Genomic DNA, 18,072 nt, shown 5'->3' with positions numbered 1-18,072 from the left:
GTGTTGATGTGTTCAGTGAAAGTCTGTACCTCCTGTATGTGTATTTAAACCCATGTAAGGAATCTTTTCCCCTCTGAGGCAAATCTTAGAGGCTTCAGTTGCCACATCTGCTAGCCTTTTTTAACTGCAAATAAAAAGTCTGACATCCTGTTTATTAGAAAAACACTTTAATTTATGAGATCCAGTTTTTAGAGAGACATTTATTTAAATTAAATTGACCTAATTTCCTAGATTCCCCTTCCGTGAGCACTGTCCCTATATCTTTGATTGGAAAACCATGTATTACAAAAAACTGTTTGTAAAGGGTTATATATTATTTTGTTAACATTATAAACAGAAACCATAGATATAGTGGCACATGCTAGCCTGCAGCAAGCCTGTAAGTCTTCCTTTTAATATAGATTATGCTCTAAACATTAGTCACTTGCAGAGGCATTCTATTATTTTACACTCAGTGATAAATAATAAGGGCCCCACTGTAAATGTTTCAATTGGATCCCCCAGATGCAGTTGTATCATCGATATTTACATCGCTGTTAATGTGAGCTTCTCCCTTGATATTACTACCACCACATTTTTTAACTCCAAATCCTCTAGAGTGGCCACTTTATATTGCAGTATCTTAAAACTTCTAATCAGGAAAAATATATTTTTTGTGCCCAGGACTCTTTTGAGTTCCCTAGGTATTCCATCGCATGCACCCTTTCTAGTTCCACCCCTTTTACAATGTTACTTTTTTCATGTTGCATGTAACAGAATAAGCTCCTCTAGTTACAGATGGGTGCTCTGAGATGCACAGTTGCCTTGGTGACCATTGGGAGGGGGAGAGGATGATGGAGGGAGGAGCAAGGAATAGTGGTGAGGAGGTGGGGAGATCATTTTGCCTGCAGAGGTGACAGGACTATTTCATTCACTGCTGTGAAAAAGAAGGAGGGAAAGAGAAAAGGGTGCTATAAAATAATAATAGGGTTTGAATAGAGAGATACAAGGAAAAATAAAGAAAAACAGAAGCAGAAGGCAGTAAAACACAGAGAGGAAATACTGTGTAGGAGATTTCGGATTATCGCTGTGCTTTGCATGTGAACACTTCTGTCAGTATAATCAGGTAAGCAGCCCTTCTGCTATCCTTGTGTTAACACTGCTCGACGTACAAACACTGACCTGTTTTCTCTGATGCTCCTATGTTACCCTTCCTTAAAACCTTGTAAACACACACACATTTATGACCTCTACCTTTTACATTTTGCAGTTTCCATGTTAACCTTACTCTTTCATCTTTCTTTACAGCTTTATATATTTGTGTTTAATCACATTTGTGTTTGCTTTAACTGTTTACTATAAAGGTTTCAAAAAGGCAGCTGGTATATGTCCACCATTAGAATTTGACAGTAGGTTTAATGAAAGAGGTTTAGAACATGTTGTATAAGGTAGCAAAGGAATGGGGTTAGGTGATTTGGATTTGAAATTAATAAAAGAAAACAAATAGCCGTCATGTTATTTGTCTCATTTCTTGTAATTCCTTGTAATTCCTTTCAGCTTTAATGTGTCTTTAATGTATCTTATTTTGCATATTTTTTTCTGTACTGACCTCACACAAATATACACAGTTGTACTGCACTGCTACTGTGGCAATTCCAATGAATACTCATCTCAGATGCATAGATACATCATTGTTTTTGCAGCTTAGACATCACAGCCTCATTTATCTGCATGAACCTGTTAACTCTAAGGTCTTGCTAACACATACCATGATGTTGCATCTGACATCTAACACTCTAGTGGACAAGTGTGGCACCACAACACTGGTGAACAAGGGTCCAAGAACCTTGCTGATTTTTTTAATCTTATGCCTTGTCTACATGTGCATTTGCAAATTATTTAAAAAAAATCCTGTATTTCTATAATTTCCTTAAAAAATATTTTTCAGTAAGACAATTAAAAAAAAAAAATATTATCCCCAACCAAAGGTGTGGGGGTAACTCTGGTCGGGCCTGCCCGAAATCAATGGGTTCTGGCTGAAAAATTGTCTGCACATTGTCTGGGTTTAGATTGGGTGCTGGTTAAACATCCCAGCTGCAGCACACATAACCTTTTATTTGTGTTCTCCTTCCTTGTTGGTGGGTGGTGAAACAGTTGGAGACTGCCCCCTTGTGACATCATCTCTGCAGTCAGCTAAGGAGGTGGGGTGCAAAATTGCACATCTGCAATAAATTTTGCAAGGGCTTGTCCCTGCTTGCACCTGCCTTGAGTGCAAGTGAACCTTCTTTCCACTTAAAGTAGAACTAAACCCTAAAAATTAATATGGTTAAAAATTCCATATTTTATATACTGAACTTATTGCTTCATCCTAAAAGTTCAGTTTCTTAATAGCATCAATGATCCAGTACTTCAAATTTGTCACAGGGGGTCACCATCTTGGAAAGTGTCTGCGACACTCACATGCTCAGTGGGCTCTGAGCAGCTGTTGAGAAGCTAATCTTAGGGGTTGTTGCACATTATCAAACAGAAAATGAGGTTTGTCTGTAATATAAGTTGATGCTACAAGGCTGATTATTAAATTATGATGCTAGTTGCACTGGTTTCTGTGCTGCCATGTAGTAATTATAAGTATTAATTACTAAGCCTTATATTGGGACATTTCTGTTCTATGCGTATTGAATATTGTGAGTGGGTCCCTAAGTTCAGTAAGTGGCAGCAGCACAGAGCATGTGAAGTGAATCAGCAGAATAGAATATGGGGAGCTAAGGGGGCATTTTTAGAGACACAGATCCCTGCTAAAAGCCTGTGGTTGTCTTGGGCTAGTACAGAAACCCAAAACATAATGTGCAACATTTGTACCCTATTTCTTTAGTTAAGCTTTAGTTCTCCTTTAAGTGGGGTGCATATTTCCAATTACCACCTTGGACAAAGTCAGGCCCAGGTTCAGAAGGGTCAGAATTAGGTTAGGTGATTTGGATTTGAAATAAATAGAACAAACAATAGCTACCGTGTTCCTTTCAGCCTTAATGTGCTTCCACAGTGCTGTGTTTCTATATCTCTGTTATGCATTTAATTCCCAATTCTCCACAAATTCAGATATATCCTTGCTTCATTTGTTTTCTGTACTGATCTTACCCAGACATACACAGTAAGACAGTCAGACAGTAGTCTGAGGTGGCGAAGGCAAGTCTGGCGCAAGAGGTAACGTTCAGTAAAATGCGCAAGTTAGTGAATTTGTGTAGTTACGTCCCATTCACCATAGCGCAACTTCGCCTCGCGTAAGGGTGTGAAGTAGAGTCCATTTCGATAGAGAATTTACGCCAGCACCCGTTAGTAAATAGGCGAAGTAACAAAATTACGTCACACTGGCGAATTTGCGCTAGCGTTAGCCACTTAGCACTTTAGTGAATTTGCCCCTTGGCCTTGCCCATTTGGCCACATCCCCTAAATGCCACATCGATTTAACAAAATTCAGCAGGTTTTGGAACGTTTGAACACATTTCAACCTTTTTTTAAATTTTGCACTCAAACCCACCCCACCTCCTTAGCTGACATCAGAGATTATTTGTTTGTTTGTTTTGTTTATTTCAAATCCAAATCACCTAACCTAATTCTGACCTGTACCCACCCATATCTAAGTGCAGGTGCCGAGTATTCTAATCTCTTATCTAATTTAAATTTCAGAAATGTTGTATATTTTTCTACAAAGAGAAACTCTATATTAATAATATATAATAAGAATCAGGTACTGGAGGCTGAGTTGTCAAAATTAGGACTGTCCCATAAAAAAAGTTATGCTGCATGTACTAAAAAATTCTGACCTGCACAAAACTAGTTAGTAACAGCAAGCAGATGGCCACCTGCCTGCAAGCCACTACAAATTGTTACAAGTAGAGTTGGTATGTTTTTCTTGTGTTTGTAGAGGTTGCATCCTTCTAAACTCCAAAACCATACCAGCCATTCATGTAATTGGTCATAGTTGGGTATATGCATTTGTGTAATTATGTGGAGAAATTAGACTATAAGCTCCCCTGGGCAAGGTTCAGTGAGAATGATGTAACTGTGCAAAGCACTACACAGTATATTGGAATTTGGTCCTATAGAGAGAGAGAGAGAGAGAGAGAGAGAGAGACAAGAAATCCACCCTCATAGGTCTTTTGTGAAGAAAAAAAATGGGTTTATTCAACGTTTCGGCTCTTAGAGTACCAGCACCTAGGCATTTCCATTGTTTTCTGAGTGCACCTATACAGTAGTTTGTGTGTGTGTGTATATATATATATATATATATATATATATATATATATATATATATATATATATATATATACATATATATATATATATATATATATATATATATATATATATACATATACGCATATATAATTTAATATTAAAACTGAAACTTTTCATTTCTCCACTGTGCCATGGAATACAGTACATTACACATTAATTTCAAATTAATATAACAACAATGAAATCATCATAATATACTGTACTCTTCACATTACAATTAATCTGTAAAGATATTGGCTTGTGCAATATAACAGGGTTTGGCCAAACTAATGACAACTTCAGATCAACGCAAATAATTTTATGGTGCATTTTTGTTTGTCAGAATACATCTAGCACATATTCATTTGTTATGCTGTCTTCAGAGGCACAGTCTTGACCATTATTTTTCTTCAAAAATATTCAAAAATTCAGAATAAGGCTACAGCTGTATTCAGTAAAAGTTAATGTCTGCATATGCTAATCATTGATTGTAGAAGACGAAATTATTCTTTAGCAATGTAAATATATTTCAAATATCATCATTATGTAAAGGAGGTGGATCCTTTTGTTGAGGTGGCAATGAATTTACAGGCTACAGAAATGTGATTCATTTGTAGAGGAGAGAGTTGTAGGCTTTACAGAAAAATGTCATCTGACAGCAATCTCAGCAATTCACCAAGAACCGTGAAGAATAAAGGAGACTTATTGGGATGTAGGAAGAAGTGTTCTACACAAGGAGGTCATGATAGCAAGAGTCAGATTAAGGCAAAATGGGGACTTTTTTTTGTGCATGATTGTTGTCCCCAACTGGACAGGATACAACACCTTTAGAACTGAACCTCCTGTCCATTTAAAAAAGTATTTCTGACAAACTGACATTTTTTGTAACACATTGTGAGCAGAACCAATCTATTTTAATTTGTGGCAACTAAATGAGAAGCATACAATTTCTTTGTTAGCCCAGCTCCTCAGTGCTTGTTATTCTTTTAATGGCAGGGTGCACGCCACATCATGTGTTCACCTCCACATGCTTCCATGGAACCAAAAAACGAAATTGGCAGCACTCCCAGTCGTGATATAAAACCGCCTTTATTCTTTTTCATACATGGCAACAACAGCAACGTTTCGGACCTGCAATGGTCCTTTTTCAAGCTGACAAGAATAAAAATGACTATTTCCACAGCTTCCTTATATACCAACAAGGATAGTGCCCTCTAGTGGTCATAACATATCATTTGAAATACATGTATCAGGGTTACATCAGAGTTATATTAAACTTTTTCAGATATGTATAAATATATAACACAAAGCTAAGTGTGCTCCAGTGTTATATATTTATACATATCTGAAAAAGTTTAATATAACTCTGATGTAACCCTGATACATGTATTTCAAATGATATGTTATGACCACTAGAGGGCACTATCCTTGTTGGTATATAAGGAAGCTGTGGAAATAGTCATTTTTATTCTTGTCAGCTTGAAAAAGGACCATTGCAGGTCCGAAACGTTGCTGTTGTTGCCATGTATGAAAAAGAATAAAGGCGGTTTTATATCACGACTGGGAGTGCTGCCAATTTCGTTTTTTGCAACTAAATGAGACCCAGCCCAAGGGACTCCATGCCCTGCCATTTCTGGGCCCAGTGCCAGACTAGGTATTCAGGTATTCTAGGAAAACATGTCATCTGGACCCACCCCAACCCAGTTTTATGTTTATAAAGCACATTTATATTATCTTTGAATCTTACATTTAAACACCTCCATCTCCATTTATTAATTTTTTTCTTAAACTTTCTTCAAATTTCAATTTGTTTCTCTCCTTTTTATTTTTTTCTTTATTTTCCTAGTTATTATTTATCACCTTCCCCATTGTTAGCTTAATAGTATGTCTCTCCACTATTTTCCTTTGCCTTACCCTCTTACCTCCCTCTCCTTGAGCCATTCTGTTCTATGTTAATCTTTTCTTCATCTCTCTATGTTCTACAGCTGCAGGTGCCATTTTTCCACCTACCCCACTACTGTATTGTTGTTCAGTCATCCTGTTTTCTATGAGCCTTTCCCTTTCCCTTGTTCCTCAATCTCCCTGTACATCTGTATCACCATAAAAATATCCCTTTAGACTCTGTACATGGACATGGTTCACGGTTTGTTTACTAAATACACAGCCAAAACAAAACTGATCTAGATTTTAGTTATTCTATTGCATTCAACATTTTTCACAATTACTTGTTTTTGCCTATAAAATTATGTACTTTACTTTGAAGCTACTACATACAACATATTTACTAATATGCTTTATTAAATATTGCCAACATTTTCCACAGCCCTTTTTTGCAATGATTATACAGCATTCACATCAGTACATGTCCCAGCAGAGCTTTCAGTTTAAGGTATAACAAGAATCCTATATGAAATGTAATGACTTTATTTATAAGAATGTGTACTTTTAAATATATGGTTTCTTGGTTAACATATGTTTTTTTAACCACATATAAAATGCAGGCAGTGTTTTGATTTTTGTAGTAGCTGTAGTGACAGCCATGAACATTTGAATATGCTAATTTTAGTATATACATTGGATCCCTATGCATATTGGGTATTTAGAGAGGAAGGCAGGGTGCCAAGTGCAGAAAATAACAGATTGTATCTGGGGTTTTTTTTGTACTTTATGTCTGGGTAGGTGAGAAACTTGCCTCAGACAGCAGCACCCTGCAGGTTATAAGGGGCAGCAAATAGGTACACCTGAGCGAAATTCAGTTTTTCAAGTGAGATCTTAACTCTTCTAGTACAGAGGGCAAAGAGCAACATGGGTGGGGCAGGATAATGGGGGGGGGGGGGTTTGGCATTGAGTATGTAAGGGCAGAATCATCCCTGGGGCACCCATGAAAATTTGCATGCATGTTTCATCTTTGGGCCACTACCAAAATACTTTGCTGATTTATACCACATCAAAGTCATACCATTTGATCAATTACAGGAGAACAGGGGGGCACTGTGTTTAAATTAAATCATAAGCTTAAATATATTCATCATTCCAGAGTTATACCAACAGTATACTAAACTACTTACAGGTATAATACAGTATCTGCTATCAATTGAGTCCAGACATGACTACCTTATTATTTATTAAGTTTATCAAACAGAAATAGGTGGGTAGGAGCAGATCACAAACCAATGATGCTTGTTATATATGGAAAAAATATGACCATCAAATATATCATTTCTCTACAATAATCACATCAAGAGTTATGGTTATTATATTATTGCCATAGCTAGCCCATATGTATATGGTACATAAAAAAAACTCAAGATTTAGCTTTTAAATGTGACTTTCTTTTGCATTTGTATGGGGGGAGGTATGTCCAGTTACGTAGATGTAAATATAAGACAAATAGCCAAACATTGGGACTAGGTTATAATTTGGGGACTGATTGTCTGATCTGGGGTGCATCAGTATGTTCTTCCCTTTGCCCCAGAACTAGAAAGTCTATACTATTCTCTCTCCACTACTACTACTCCACCACAAATTCTCTTTTCTAAACTGTCTGTAATTGTATATTTTATGTATGTCTTTTTATTCGGTTCACATTTTTGTAATACTGTAAAAAGTTTCATCCTCATCTGTATACTGAAAGGAAATGTTTGCCTTTTAGATGTCAATTAACCATTTGACTGCTGGCAGAATGAAAACAGGTATTACATTAATCCTTTTTCTTTTAAAGTGTTAAATTAGTGGAAACTGACCCGTTGACTCATGTGGAACAGAGCTTGGTTGTTGTGTGGTATATCAATCAGGAACAATCTATCCCTTTTTTTATTTTAGTGAAGGCTTCTCAACAGGCTGAAAAGTGCCAACCTTTTACAAAAAGAAAATATCATCCTGAGAGCACTCAAAGTTGTTTATTATTGCAAGGATTTTTTTATGACCATAGCAAACCAACATTTTTAAACCTGCAATTCCACCAACAAGTTTTACCAGCCCATAGTGTGGGCAGGTGCAGTGCATAAGTTATTAATGCATCACATATAGCCATCTAGTGACCTACTCCCTACTTACCAGTTCAGAATGGTAAGTTGCACGTGTCAAGTTACGTAACCACTATGAAGCTTCTCTAGAGGGGGAAAAAAAATTTCCTGACTCCAAGATGCCAATTGGACTAGTCGCTGGATCAACTTGTACAAAGACCTATATTCATTAATTTGTCTGACATGACCTAGCCTTCATAATGCCATGAAAAACATCACCAGAACATAATTTTAAATGTGATCCCTTAACAAGCCTTCAAATAACTTTCCCACCATGGATGTCAAACTTACCAGTTTATAATTGCCAGGCTAAGATCGTAATCCCTTTTTAAATATAGGCATTACATTGGCTTTCCTCCGATACATAGATACTATACCAGATGAGAGCGAGTCTGAGAAAAACAGATAAAATTAAGCTCTCTCGCTACACAAGGGTGTATTCCACCTGGCCCTTGTTCCTTGTTCACATCAATTTTGAGTAAATCTCCTGCATCAACCACTGACTAGATTGAGCTGAGCTGACAGTGTCTTGAAACTCAGATGCCTCTATTGTGTACACTGAACAAAAGAACTGATTTAGCACATTTTCCCTGTATCCATTTTAACTACATTATTGCCATTATTTTACAGAGCCGCATCTTTTTACTATTAATATACTTAAGCTTTTTGGTATTAGTCTTAACTTCTGCCGCAATATGTGCTCCTCATTTTCTATGTTTGCCTTCAGGATTGCTGCTTTACAATATTTGTTATAGTGTTTATATTCATCTAACACAGCTTCTGTTTTTAAATGCTTTCTTTTTTCCCCTATTAGCTTCTTTATTTCTGAATTAAGTCACATAGGTTGGTACTTAATACTTCTGCATTTACTTCTTAAGGTAATATATTGAGAACAGTGATGATTTATTACCATTTTAAATGAAAACCATTGCCTCTTATTGTATTTTATGTATTTTGGCCTAAAGCTCCTACTGCCACTGCCTCTATTTTTTGTATAAAGTTCCAACTGCTTTACCCAAAATACATTGTATTTAATGTATTTTGGGTGCCACTACATATTCTCCTCTTCATTGTATAATGTATTTATGATCTGAAAGTATTATTCATATAATTTATTATTTACAAGTTCATAATATGTATAAATATCTATATCTCCTTTACTGTACAAGCTAATGGAACATGGGACAGGTTTTCCATAGCTGGCAGAGAAATGGCTAAAGCCACCCTAAATTATTGTGCCAGTATAGGCAGTTTTGCCTGTCCACCTACTCACTAAAATTCAGGACAGTAGCAACAGTGCTATTAGCCCATGGAGGTATTGTTCAGGCAGCCTAATCATTTAGCAGAGGTGCCAGGACACTGCTATCTGGTTAGCTGCTGGTGAAGAGATGGGGGTGATATCACTCCAACTTTCCGTGTAGCAGTAAAAAGTGACTGAAGTTTATCAGAGGACAGGTCACATGACTGATGACACCTGGGAATTAGGTATTAGGTTTATTTAAAATTAAATACTAAAAAAAAAATATGTTTGCCCTTTTAAAAGTGTTTTTCAGTGCAGAATTCTGCTAGAGGGGCACTGTTAAAAAGTTTTTCCGCTTAAATTTGCTTTTCTAAAATTCAGGGTCTTTGTTGCCCCAATGTACCAAACATTAAATTAGATAATATTATGGTCACTATTACCCAGGGATTAAATTACTTGCACATTTGCTACATGTTCTGGGTTGTTAGAGATCACTAGATCTAGTACAGTAATTTCTGTTGACTTCTCAACAACCTGGGACATAAAATTGTTATGCAGCAAGTTTAGAAACTTGTTCCCATTAACTGTTCTGACGGTACTCTTTCTCCAGTCAGAATCTTAGTGTACCCACTACACCCTCCCCGCACCTAGATTAAAATATCCTCCAACCCTCTAGCCATCCTGTACAGGTGCAGTCAGCCTCTGGCAAAGAGCCTGCAGTCAACTGAAAATTCAGCCCAGTTTTCCAGAAACCCAAACCTCTCCTCCCTACACAATCTCTCAGCCATGCATTAATCTTGATAAGCTTCCACTGCCATGTTAACATTAATCAATGCTCACCTCAACTATTCACATAGTTTATAAAAATCATTCTTGTGAACATCCCTGTACTATAACCTTGTTATTGGTAACTGTGTATCTGTGGGCCCCAGCCCCCCTTATAATCTCTTTACGCGTTCTATAATATGTTGAACTCTAGCACCAGCAAGCAACAGACAGTTCGGCATGTAGGGTCCCTTCCTAATAACTGAACCCCCTATAACTATAACCTGCCTTTCCTACCTTCTCCTCCAACTTATATTACAGATGCTGCTCCCCAGGCTGCTCTGAGAGTCAACCTACATAGTAACATAGTAACATAGTAAGTAAGGTTGAAAAAAGACACATGTCCCTCGAGTTCAACCATTTTTTTTTTTTTTTTAATTAACTACCTATCTGCCAGTTGATCCAGAGGAAGGCAAAAAAAACCCATCTGAAGCCTCTCCAATTTGCCTTAGAGGGGAAAAAATTCCTTCCTGACTCCAAAATGGCAATTGGACTAGTCCCTGGATCAACTTGGACTATGAGCTATTTCCCATAACCCTGTATTCCCTTACTTGCTAAAAAGCCATCCAACCCCTTCTTAAAGCTATCTAATGTATGAGTCTGTACAACTGATTCAGGGAGAGAATTCCACATCTTCACAGCTCTCACTGTAAAAAACCCCTTCCGAATATTTAGGCGGAACCTCTTTTCTTCTAATCGGAATGGGTGACCTTGTGTCAGCTGGAAAGACCTACTGGTAAATAAAGCATTAGAGAGATTATTATATGATCCCCTTATATATTTATACATAGTCATCATATCACCCCTTAAGCGCCTCTTCTCCAGCGTGAACATCTCCAATTTGGCCAGTCTTTCCTCATAGCTAAGATTTTCAATACCTTTTACCAGCTTAGTTGCCCTTCTCTGTACCCTCTCTAATACAATAATGTCCTGTTTGAGTGATGGAGACCAAAACTGTACGGCATATTCTAGATGGGGCCTTACAAGTGCTCTATACAGTGGAAGAATGACCCCCTCCTCCCTTGACTCTATGCCCCTTTTAATACAGCTCAAGACCTTATTTGCCCTTGATGCTGCTGACTGGCATTGCTTGCTACAGCCAAGTTTATCATCTACAAGGACTCCAAGGTCCTTTTCCTTAATGGATTTGCCTAGTGCAGTCCCATTAAGGGTATAAGTGGCTTGGATATTCTTACATCCCAGGTGCATGACTTTACATTTATCAACATTGAATCTCATTTGCCACTTAGCTGCCCAGATTGCCAGTTTGTCAAGATCATGTTGCAAGGATGCCACATCCTGGATGGAATTAATTGGGCTGGATAATTTTGTGTCATCTGCAAACACTGATACATTACTTACAACACCCTCCCCTAAGTCATTAATGAACAAGTTAAATAAAAGTGGACTCAATACTGAGCCCTGGGGGACCCCACTAAGAACCTTACTCCAAGTAGAGAATGTCCCATTAACAACCACCCTCTGTACCCGATCCTGTAGCCAGTTTCCTATCCACGTGCAAACGACTTCATTAAGCCCAACAGACCTTAGTTTAGAAAGCAGTCGTTTGTGGGGCACAGTATCAAACGCTTTGGCAAAATCCAAATATTTCACATCTACTGCCCCCCCACTATCCAGAATCTTACTTACCACATCATAAAATGCAATCAAATTCGTCTGACATGACCTATCCTTCATAAAGCCATGCTGATTGTTGCTCATAATGCCATTCATTAGGACAACATTTTGAATGTGATCCCTTAACAAGCCTTCAAATAATTTGCCCACCACAGATGTCAAGCTTACTGGCCTATAATTGCCAGGCTGAGATCGTAATCCCTTTTTAAATATTGGAATAACATCAGCTTTTCTCCAATCCATAGGAACCATACCAGATGACAGTGAATCTGAGAAAATCAGAAATAAGGGCTGGTCTAAAACTGAACTAAGCTCTCTTAGAACCCGGGGGTGTATGCCATCAGGCCCTGGAGCCTTGTTTACATTAATTTGTATTAAAGCTTTTTGAATCATATCCTGAGTCAGCCACTGACTAGATTGAGCTGAACCATTCGTGCAGTTATTAAGTGAGCCTGTGAACCCAGACTCCTCTATTGTATACACTGAAGAAAAGAACTGATTTAACACATTTGCCTTATCTGTAACCTGCTCTATACATGCCAGTTCAGAACTGTTCTCCCCAGTATCTTCACCCAAAATGATGAATCTGTTGCTTTGGTCAAGCTGTGGACCAGCATCCTACAGTTACATCTCCTACTCCCCCTTATGACTGTAACAGACCTGTCTGCCTCATTAGCCTTCACTGTCTCTTCTCCACCTCCCACTACACTGAACCCTGTCAGTGATTGCTCCATGAGCCTCCTGTCCGCCCACATGTTTGCAGCCCCCTCAATGCAACAAGTTCCTACCTTAGATTCTGCAATTCAGATTCCAATAAGAAAGCATAGTTAAGTTGGGTTGAAAAAAGTCCAAAGTCCATCAAGTTCAACCCATCCAAATGAAACTCAACACAATACACACCCACTGGAACTATATATACCAATATCTTTTTTAATTGTAGATGTAAGTATTACTATAGCCTTGGATATTATGCTTGTGCAAGCACTTCCAGAAGTGCATTCCACAACCTCACTGTTCTCACTGTGAAGAACCTACGTTGCAAATAAAATTTCATTGCCTCTAGTCTAAAGGGGTGACCTCTGGTCCGGTGATCCATTTTATGGAAAAATTGATCTCCCACTGGCGATCTAGAATGCCTTCTAATGTGCTTATAAGGAGTAACCATGTCCCCTCGCAAGCGTCTTTTCTCAAGAAAAAGACAACCCCAACCATGGCAATCTACCCTCATAATTTAAATCTTCCATCCCCTTAACCAGTTTAGTTGCTCATCTCTGTACCATCTCCAGCTCATTGATATCTTTCTTAAGGACTGGAGCTGCATAACTCCATGTGAGGCTTTACCAGGGACCTATAAAGAGGTAAAATTATGTTTCCATCCCATCCCGCAAGACAGTAACTTATTTGCTTTAGTAGCCACAGAATGACACTGCCTGGAATTAGACAACTTGTTATCTACAAAAACCCCTGGATCCTTCTCAATTAAGGAAACCCCCAACACACTGCCATTTAGTGTATAACTTGTATTTATATTATTTCAGCCAAATTGCATAACCTTGCATTTATCAACATTGAATCTCATTTTCCAGTCTGCTGCACATTTAGTATCCACAAAAATGCCCACCTCCAGGTCATTAAAGGGATACAGTTATGGTTTTTATGGTGTAGTTTTTATTTCTTAATTACATTTTTACACTGCAAATAATTCACTCTATCATAAAAATTTTATTCCTGAACCAACAAGTATATTTTTTTAGTTGTAATATTGGCATGCAGACAGCCATCTCAGGTAATTTGCCTGATCCTGTGTTTATTTTTACATATTCTAGTCTCTTTTGAATTTCCCCTTGCGTGAACCATACATCATTTGAGGTATTAATAGTATATTAAGGCTATTGGGGCTATTTAGATGGAAAACTTCATTATTTGGTTCCTCATTTGTGTAGACAGATAAAAAATAACAGTTCAGAATCTCTGCTTTATTTCTGTTCTCATCAACCAGCTGACGCCCTGTGACAACAAGGGTCCCACCGCATAACTTCAAAGCCTTAAAAGCATGTCTTTTCTTACCAACCTCAACACCAACACTTATGTCAAACCACCAAGGTTTTGCTTTGCAATGACTTCCATTAAGCAGCATTTTTTTCTTCTGTGTTTAACCCTGTGAAAAGCCTTTCTTAGTTAACATGTTGCAGAGATGCCCATATACTGGAAAGGTTTGCATGTCTAAAGTTTAGTGTTTTAGTTACTCCCTTGTTTCTGCAACATAATGTCAAAGGAGACCATGTTATGATCACTATTCCCTAAATGCTAGAGATGAGTTCATCATTATTAATTATTACCAGGCCCAAAAGAGAGTCATTCCTAGTAGGTTCTTGAACTAGCTGAAATAAAAAGTTGTCAGTAAGCATTACAAACCCATTAGCTTTTTCTGACTTGGCAACCCCATTACCCCAGTCAATGTCTGGATAATTGAAGTCACCCATAATAATAACTTGACCAAACTGTGAAGCAGCCTCCAATATAATAGTAGTTTGACCTCAAACTCGTCACTTATACGGTGGATTGTAGCATACACCAATGATAATTTTCTTTGTAACTCTTTGCTCAGTCGAAATCTCAACCCCACATCCTTGGTTATTTCTTTAGAGCAGTGCTGTCCAACTTCTGTGGTACCAAGGGCCAGAATTTTTCTGGCCTACACGGTGGAGGGCTGATAATGGAAGCCAGTGTTGACCACTCCCTGTTTTTTTAAACCACACCCACTGTAAACCACACCCATGTTACCAGAAAACCATGTCCATATTAATGGTGGTAGCACACCAAAAAGCCAAATGTTTGGTGCTCATTGCAGGGATATCACTCATATGTGAAAAAAGTTAAGTCATATTAAGACATAACCTTAAATTTATATGCCTCATCCTCCCCTGTGGATAACACAGCAACCCCAGCACATGATTAAACACCTTAGGGGGCCCTAACAATAATTTTAAAATGCTAACAAACTCCCTGAACAAATACCAGGCTTATGTTCCGCAGGAAGAGCATGGCACACATGCAGAGAATAGCAAACACAGGGAGCATAGGGCAGGCAGAGAATGTCACACACAGGGAGCAAAGGGCAGGCAGAGTATGGCACACACAGGGAGCATTGGGAAAGCAGAGTATGGCACACAGGGAGCATAGGGCAGGCAGCAAATGGCAAACCCAGGTAACATGGTGAAGGCAGAGTATGGCACACACAGGCAGAGTAGGACAGGCAAGATATGGCACACACAGAGAGCATAGAGCAGGCAGAGTATGACACACACAGGGAGCATGGGGCAGAGTATGGCACACACAGGGATCACAGGGGCAGGCAGAGTATAGCACACACATGCAGAGTATGACAGACAAGATATGGCACACACAGGGAGCATAGAGCAAGCAAAGTATGGCACACACATGGAGCATGGGAAGGCAGAGTATGGCACACACACAGGGAGCATAGGGCAGGCAGAGTATGGCACACACATGGAGCATAGGGAAGGCAGAATAGAGCAAGAGACAGGGATACCTATCAGGACCATTCTAAGATGTACTACATTCAGTGACACAGTGCTGGTGCCCCTCCAGCAGTTTGTATGAGTGTGAACAAGTGAACAATGGGGGCAATTTCCATCTGGGTCTCATGTGTGAGCAGTACAGGGCTTTAGGGGGTGTAAACAATAGAGGTGTTACAAGTGTGAACAATACAGGGGGGATTACATGTGTGAACAATACAAGGGATTAGAGTCTGAATTTGAGGTTGAAACAATGCAGGGGCCAGTTTATCTCTGTAGTGATACCTTTTAAATCTTAAACATGGTAAACAGACACAGCAGGAAGACTTTTATGTGGGGGGCCACACAAGGGGGGCAGCCCTGCTTTAGAGCATGGCTTTAATAAAGGTTTTACATAAAGACAAATTGTTCCACCCTTTTTGATCCCTCTGTCCCTCCTAAAAAGGGTGTAGCCATTTAAATTGACAGCCCGGTCACATGTTTCATCCCACCAGGTCTCAGTGATATCAATTTCCCTCTGATATTTACATTATTTAATGGAGAAAATTTTAAGTTACTATTATTCTGTTTTTCTTGTAACAGAGGGATCTCTTAACTGGACAACAAATTACCCTATTTATTTTCCTGATAATTGAATTTGGCTCTTAGAGTGATCAATCACATCTAGAACTGCCAATCCAGAGTTCACACTCCCATCTTCTTCACACAATCTGGCAAATATGTTGGATGTATAAACCCCGGAGCAGTCTCCCTTCCTTTTAAACTCAACAAATATAAAAACAAGCTTGAGATAATTAGAGCCTATAAATTCGGGGCTCTAAGCCTCAAGTCGCCAAGCAAACCAGTTCGGGTGGTATAGTGAGATAATTACAAAAATAATAGAAAATTAAAATGTAACCTTTAATAAATATCATTAAAAACCACAACACCAAAAAATATATACAGGGCCGTGCCCTCAGTGATACAACACCACTACAAAAACGTGAGGACCCACTACCTCCAAATAGTATAGGCAGTGCAGGATATTTGCCTTAAAAAACAACAATTAAAAGCTGCATCAGGTGGTAACCGGTGGGGTGACTGAACGCCAGTCAGTAAGGCGAACGATAAATATTTAGAGCAGCCTAGTAGCAAAAATTCTACCCTCCCCTTCGTTTTTCCTTCCCCCAGGAGACAATTCTGCCTACCTACGTAGGGAATGGATGGGAGCTTATCCCCCACCTTCCACCTATGCTGCCCGACGCGTTTCGCCGTGAAAACGGCTTCTTCAGGGGCATAGGTGCTGGGCCGGTGTCTGTGACCGGTTTAAATACCTCTCCGGTAACATCTCAGCAGTTGCGCATCCTAATGCTGTCACTTCCGGTCGCGGCGAAGAACCGGAAGTCATGATCCGCATCTGCCCACAGTAGCGTCTTCAATGTACTGCGCATGCGTCAGTAGGATTTTGCCAGTACTTGGTTAAGACGGTCGGAGGATGCCTGTCTCCCTCCGGTTATTGTCACCTGTCAGATCTAATGAACAAGTGCAGGAAGACTTTTATGTGGGGGGCCACACAAGGGGGGCAGCCCTGCTTTAGAGCATGGCTTTAATAAAGGTTTTACATAAAGACAAATTGTTCCACCCTTTTTGATCCCTCTGTCCCTCCTAAAAAGGGTGTAGCCATTTAAATTGACAGCCCGGTCACATGTTTCATCCCACCAGGTCTCAGTGATATCAATTTCCCTCTGATATTTACATTATTTAATGGAGAAAATTTTAAGTTACTATTATTCTGTTTTTCTTGTAACAGAGGGATCTCTTAACTGGACAACAAATTACCCTATTTATTTTCCTGATAATTGAATTTGGCTCTTAGAGTGATCAATCACATCTAGAACTGCCAATCCAGAGTTCACACTCCCATCTTCTTCACACAATCTGGCAAATATGTTGGATGTATAAACCCCGGAGCAGTCTCCCTTCCTTTTACCCACACTAGATTATATATCATTCATCTAACTGCCTCATCATTCTGCTGCTGTTCTGTTCCCCCCAAACTACCTGTGACTCTGCTAGGTTCTGCTCAGTGAACAAGAGACTCCTCTCAAAATGGTCAATAGACCTCAGTGTTGCAATTTGTTGTTCTAGTGCTCTAACACGAGCCTCTAAAGTGGCAATTTGCTCACAGAGATAAGCAGTTTGAAACTCTTGTTCCAAATCTGAATAATTATGGCTGGCTGTGAACTCGGTCAGACCTTCAATCTTGCTAGTGCTCATTGTCCCAGTTACAGATCAATAATAGGAACCAAAAAAAAAAATAATATATATCAAACTTTTTACCTTATTTGAACCTCCTTTAGTTTGAAACTCCTGTGTTTGTAACTCCACTTACAGAGTCCCCACTTTAACTCCTGTGTTTGTAACCCCATTTACAGAGCACTCACTTAAAGAGCAGCTATCTACTAGAGCAAGCTCCACTGGAGTTATATTTATACAGTCTGTTCAGGTGCACTAGTCATACCCGACCCACCATGAAGGAAATGTAACTGCAAAGTCAAACAGCTTCTGGCAA

The 18,072-nt window shown here is 38.9% G+C and overlaps 1 protein-coding gene across 2 annotated transcripts in view; it reads left to right on the top strand.

Moving 5' to 3' along the window:
* Window positions 1-838: 838 nt before the first annotated feature.
* The window catches only part of pacsin1.S (protein kinase C and casein kinase substrate in neurons 1 S homeolog), a 142,815-nt gene continuing 125,581 nt past the window's right edge, over window positions 839-18,072 (top strand). The window contains exons 1-2 of one of the 2 annotated variants that reach the window (XM_041583183.1): window positions 839-1,105; window positions 7,907-7,946. The gene's annotated coding sequence lies outside the window, so the exon portion shown is untranslated. 2 annotated transcript variants of the gene reach the window in all.

The sequence above is a fragment of the Xenopus laevis genome, chromosome 2S (genome assembly GCF_017654675.1).
Source record: "Xenopus laevis strain J_2021 chromosome 2S, Xenopus_laevis_v10.1, whole genome shotgun sequence".
Classification (NCBI taxonomy): domain Eukaryota; kingdom Metazoa; phylum Chordata; class Amphibia; order Anura; family Pipidae; genus Xenopus; species Xenopus laevis.
Note: the sequence above shows the minus strand (reverse complement) of the source record. Positions and strands in the feature narration are given on the sequence as shown.